Consider the following 6,081-nt stretch of genomic DNA (forward strand, 5'->3'; position numbering starts at 1 on the left):
TGCATTTACCGCAGGGACGGAAAGGAGGAGGTGGGGCGCCTCGGCAGGAGCGCTGCCGCACTCACTTCGTTTGCCGGACCGTGATGGGGACGGGGGCAGGACGGGGGCAGGGGCTCCCGCCGCGCCCCGTTCTCCTCTCGGCCGTGGCCGTGCTGGCACCGCCACCTCGCGTCCAGTCCTGGCCCTGCTCCCGGTTCTTCCCAAGCGCTGTTACCAGGGCAAACGCTGCGGGAAAGGCGAGATGAAAAACGCCGGAAAAAAATGGGCTTTGGGAGCACCGAGCTGCCGCTGCGGGGCGTGGGCTGCGGCCACCAGCTGGGCACCGTGGGCTCTGCTCAGCGTGAACTGCTTTGTCTCGGGTTAAACAAATACGGCATGCAACATAAAATGAAATGAAGTGACCGGGTTGCTCAGCTAGTGCACAAAATGGGCACCGCAGCGTGTAGTCGATTTCACACATAATTGCACATGATCGTCTGAAAAGTGTCAGAAAAAGTATCAGAAAAAGTATCAGAAAAGTTCAGCGTTGTGTATTTTGGCAGACATCAGTTCTCATTAAAATGGGGATACTCGGAATGATGAATGTATGATAAAAAGCCCTTCATTCACACATCGAAGAAAACCCAGAGAGGAAGTTTTAGAGTCAAATCTTTGTGCAGGGAAGTTACTGAGCTGTTGGTCTCTGCTGGCTGCACTGAAGTTGCAGATACTTCAGGAGGAACGAAGGAAGGGAGGGACTGAGGAGGACATTAACTTAAAGAGTACAGTTCTATAGCCCGAGGGAGGAAAGCACTGATCTGTGTGCTTACAAGCTTCTCAATTTCAAGCCTGAGAGTCAAGTAGTATATCAAACCCTCGCTTTTGACCTTAATCAATTCATTAATTCAGAAGCAGCTGTGAGGCTCTTGAACCAAGGTTCTCTCTTACTGCTGGACCCGACTTCTAATTTTCAAACCAGCAGAGTATGGGACTGCTGCAGGGATGTACATTATATCTCAGAAAAAGACAGTTTTGTACATCTTCACTTGCTGTTCCCACACACCAGCTGAAGAACTTGTCAAGGGAACTGTAAAGCTTACAATGAGGATTTAAAAGGGTTGGTGTGAGGACATGTTAACTTAGATGCCTTCACCATGTATTTAAGTCTAGTAGAGTCAAAGTATACAGGCTTTAACATCTGCATGACCAGGTAGATGAAATGATGGGCTTCCTTTAGGATTTAAACTCATTAGTGCTGCCTTGGTTGAAAGTAAGGAGTATTCCATCAGCTTTTTCAAATACTTTAGTTATTAATGTTAGTTAATATGCTTTAATAATATTTAGGTCAATTTTCATGAAGCCAGTGCTGTCCTATTGGCAAGATTTGGAGAATCAATTCACTGTGCCCAGTAAAAAATTGATCCTGTCCAAACAAACACCAAAGTCATTTGTGGTCACACGGCATGACAGATCCAAGTCCCAAGGGAGACTGATAGAATCCCCTGGGCAGAAGTCCTGAAGCCAGAGTGGAAACAGGGCAGGCTTGATGTGCAGGCAACAGCAGGGGGATGAGTCTTATAGAGAGCTGTGATTCCTGACAAGGTTCTGTGAAGTATTCTGACATCAATACCATGTGATTAGTGAATACAGACGTACTTAAACGCCAAGTCTTTCTGAATAATTATAATCAGAATTGTCCTTTGAAAAGAACAAAAACCTTAGAATTTTAATCACAACAGCTTTAGAAAAGAATCTGCACTTTTCAAATAATAAATGAAAGAAATCCAACTCCTACCTTTATTTCTTCACACAGGATGTTCCAATCATTTTACTGTAATACAATTTCCTTTGATGCAGTGATTTCAATTGTAGAAGTATCACGTGATGCTTCCTTGCTAAATACAAGCCAGTGGCCAAATCCATCCAAACACTGACTGAGACAAGTGAAACTTGAAAATCTGGGCCAAATACACCAGTGACCTAAATGTAAAATATGTGTCAGCACCACACAAAGAACCTTACCTATTCAGCTGTGAAACTAAAGCAGCTCACCTCAAGTGCAGTTACGGTTCCATGATGGAAAAGAAAAGCAGCATCTATCAGAAGGAAGAGGCTGAAGCTTGTCCCACTTTTAGAGATGCCTACATAACCTTCAATTTAGATAGGGGAAAATTTAGCCCAAGCTTAAAGCGTATGTTCCAGAGGTCACAGCAGAGCTGTGCTAAAACCCAGTGCATCAGTGATATGACATCATTCACAGGTTTGAGGCCCTTCCTTATGACAAAGTGCTGTTAGCACTCAAGCTTTCACTAATCATGGGACTACTGACTTCATCAGATTTCGTGGATGCTAAAATAGGGTCAGCATCTTTAAAGAAACTGCAATGAATGTTAGGAAGGGTAGTATTCAATTTGGTCTATAGTAGCAATGGTACGTACGCATCTCACCTCCCATCTCGAAGTGCAAAAGCACAAGCTATAAATACCAGTCAAGCCACCCACGCATAATGAGAAATGTAGGAGCTGTTTATCAGCATTTAGCTGCTCTGCACTGAACTTTGAGGCACTCAGAGATACTGCAATAATTTCTAGTGGAAATTGAAGGAGTTATTCTGAGAAGAAAGAAATATTGAAGTTGGATTTGGGACAGAAGATTTCCACTAAAAAGCCACTTGGGAACTTGCATTGCTCTGGGGGATTTTTAAACACAATAGATAAAAAAAAAATAAAAAGAGAGAGCGAAAAGAAAGAAGGGAAAGCTGTACATTCAGTTCCAGACTGATGCTCTGATTTGGAAATCACTTCACAGTGCCACCCAAGGAGCCTTCAGCTACATATTCTTCAACTTCCAGTGCTCCTCAGCAGCCTCCTATCTAAATAGCAAAGCAACACACCACCAGGGTAAGGCTCAATTAAACCACAGAAAAGAGTGCAGTTGCTGAGGGGAGTAATGTGACAAAGAGAAGCAGAAATGTTTGTCCCCAGCAGGTGCTTTAGGCTTACTGTCAGAGCACTGTAAAGTGACTTTGGTTCCAGAGAGAACCACCACCAGATGCAGCAGGCAGCTGGCAGCACTTTTAACCCAGTCTCAATCCATATCTATTGAGAGTAACCATGTCCTGGTAGGAACTCTGCTGTAGCAGAGACCTTTAACCTAGATGCTTTCATGAAAGATTTCTTGTACTTCTAGAGTGAAGCAGACTTCACATCCCTCAGGCAGCTCTAGAAACTAAGTTCCCAAGAACTGAGTCAGGCAAGAAAAAGAATAATAGTGAGATAAAACAATGTTACCCACTGATCCAGCAGTGCAAATTACACACAGTGCAGATCTCAGCTGCTGAAATCCATCAGTGTATGAAGACTTAACAAACCTTTCACCTTGCAGAACAAGCACAGAGAAACACCGAATGACAGAATCTCCCCAAAAGGAGATCTGCTAGCAAAAGAGTGAGTGCCATAAAGTAGGGTTTATTACAAAGAACACGGTAAAGCATTATACAGCTTTGCCCTTGATCTTTTATTTATAACTCAAGTGCATAATGCCCTTTCATAAAAAAAAAGGCAGAGGAGGAACAGCTTTCATGGCTGCTCAGTGTGTAAGCATAGGCAGGATTAAGCAAGTGTAAGCAAGGCAGAGAATTCAAACAGAAAACGTGAGACAACACTTTTTTCCCCCCTATCATATAAGACACAGAACGTGGGTGTAGAACGTTCTTCAGCAAAGAAAACGGTTCACACCTTTTATAAGACACCAAATCCAAAGCAAATTCATTGTAAAAGGTGCTGTATTTTCCAAGCTGGTGCACTGTCAAATCTGCTGGTTAAAATTCATTAGTAGCCACTTGTCTACGAGTGCCCTATAGGCAAAAACTTGTGAACTGTGAGACACATACTGGCAGAAACTGATACATCTCCTTAACTGTTTTGAAGCTTCCCTTTCATGCAGCACCCTTACAGAATCATTCCTTTTTTGCTTCACCAGAAAATGAGGGGTTCTCTCACATGCATAGCTCCAGAAAGCATATGTTGGTGGAAAAGCTGTACCAAGGCCAAACTTCCCTCTATTCCATTAGCACTGCTCAGCACAATGCACTTTCTATGTCATGCAAGTAGGAAATGGTTGTGTAGCTGCAATGTCTTGCCTTCTCTTGGACCCTCAGGCCCATACTAGGCTACACTCTGACACAGACAAGTGTGAATTTGTCCTGCAAAGCTGAAGCTGACAACTAATACCCTAAAGAAGTGTTGAGAAGCTCAGTGCAAACAGAGAGAGATAATTAATGAAAGCTCAAACCTAAGCTGAGAGCAAATTCTAATAATCTAAGCAAATCCAAATAGATTTCTAGCCAAAGAGCATTTCACCAGCAAATCACAATTAAACAGCCCACTGCCTGGGATTTGGGTCTCATTTCACTGTCTAGTGAACTGCAACAGAGTCACACAGTTCAGTAAAGAGGCACTAAGCCATCAACATCAGATGTAGGCTGCACACTTTACAGCTCTTCCATGAAAGCTTGGATCTTCTCAGACTTCTAACACTAATTTACCTAAAGTATAAATGTGCGGGAAGCAGCTTATGCCACAGTCACTGATCTCTGCCTTATCTGTGCCTACAATTCCCCCGTCATTATTTCATTCAGTTCTACAAACACGCATACTTTTTGTGAGGCTGTTCTCAGGAGATACTGTACACACTGCACCACAAGTTACGTTTTTGCAGAAGCTTATAACAGCTCTATAATTTAAATACAGTAATCTCGCTAGAAGATTACATCCAAGAGTTAGTAACAAAATAACTGCAATTGTGCCCTAAGCCAGGATGAATTGAAATAAATAAATAGAGAAATAAATAAATGATATTAATAAAATAAAATAAAAATAATAATAATAACAAACAAAACACAAAGGGAAGAAAAAAAATGTACTTCAAAGCAGGGACGCATGTTTGCAGAAGTATGTGTACCCAACTGGCAAGCATAGAGAATGGGATTGCAACTGTTTATGTATTCACATCTAACATGTTTCTAAACCTCATCACTGTTTACCTGTTCAGCAACAACAACAATGTGGCAATTATGTTTCATTTTGTTCAGAAGCCTCTCCTAAATTACCTCACTTGGGCTTCTCACTGATTCTGTCTACAACAAAGCCCATCTGAGTCAACAACGCATCTCTCTTTTTTCCTGCACTCTGTACCAGTACCTCAGGTAGTCAATAAAAACAAACTCTAATTAACAGTCAGCGTATAACTTTTTCTCTTGGTGATGCATGAAAAAAAGGAGCAAAATGATGGAACTGGATGGATAAACAGAGTGACTAGCAAAGACTGGGCTGTGAAGGAGCTCCTTTGTATCAGTCTCTTCTTTAGTTAGACTCTCTTGTCCCCCTTCTTCTATGTGTCACGTAACAGCACCTACAGACCTTCTCCTCAGTGCTCCCAAACAACGGCTATTTCATGTCTGAACAGATAAAGGTTTATAACCACAAGTGCTTACATTTGATGGCTGCACCAGGGGAGGACGTGACAGTCCATCGTAGTGTTTTGGTGCACAGAGCTCATAGCTCCACCTCAGACACCAGCTCTGCCCTGCCCTACAGCTCACACGGCACAAGCAACGCAGTGAAGGAGGCTCTGACTATTCAGGTGCCCAATGGACACAACTGGATGGGCCATGCCTATCTGTGAGGTAAGGCTTTGCTTTCTTTCAGATTTTTGACAAAATGGTCGGAAACAGAAGTGAAGCTTCAAGGCCTCATTTCTTACAGAGAGACTTAAAAACATGAGGTCAGCCCCGCAGGAAGCAGGGAACAGACTGAGCCCAGCATGAGGAGCGCCATGACGCCAAGTAGGCCCGGCGCCATCTTGCCACCGCCTCGTTCCCATGGCAACGCGAGACTTGGCGGGCGCCACGCAGGCAGAGGGCGGTGCTGCGAGCTGCGCATGCTCAGTGAGGGGCGCAACGCCGCCTTTCCTGTGCGCATGCGCGGGGTCACTGCCCCCGGAAGCGGTCGTGCGGCGCGTTGACACGTCGCAGGGCCGGGGCGGGTGCGGGGTGCCTGCGAGTGTGGGGGGTTCGGGGGGTACCGGGACGGGTCTGGGTCT

The 6,081-nt window shown here is 44.2% G+C and overlaps 1 protein-coding gene across 1 annotated transcript in view; it reads right to left on the reverse strand.

Moving 5' to 3' along the window:
- The window catches only part of KCTD16 (potassium channel tetramerization domain containing 16), a 45,132-nt gene extending 45,035 nt beyond the window's left edge, over nucleotides 1-97 (reverse strand). Inside the window, exon 1 of the mRNA XM_015875528.2 lies at nucleotides 10-97. The gene's annotated coding sequence lies outside the window, so the exon portion shown is untranslated. The remainder of the gene's footprint in view (nucleotides 1-9) is intronic.
- Between the last annotated feature and the right edge of the window lie 5,984 nt (nucleotides 98-6,081).

This window comes from Coturnix japonica, chromosome 13 (genome assembly GCF_001577835.2).
Source record: "Coturnix japonica isolate 7356 chromosome 13, Coturnix japonica 2.1, whole genome shotgun sequence".
NCBI lineage: Eukaryota > Metazoa > Chordata > Aves > Galliformes > Phasianidae > Coturnix > Coturnix japonica.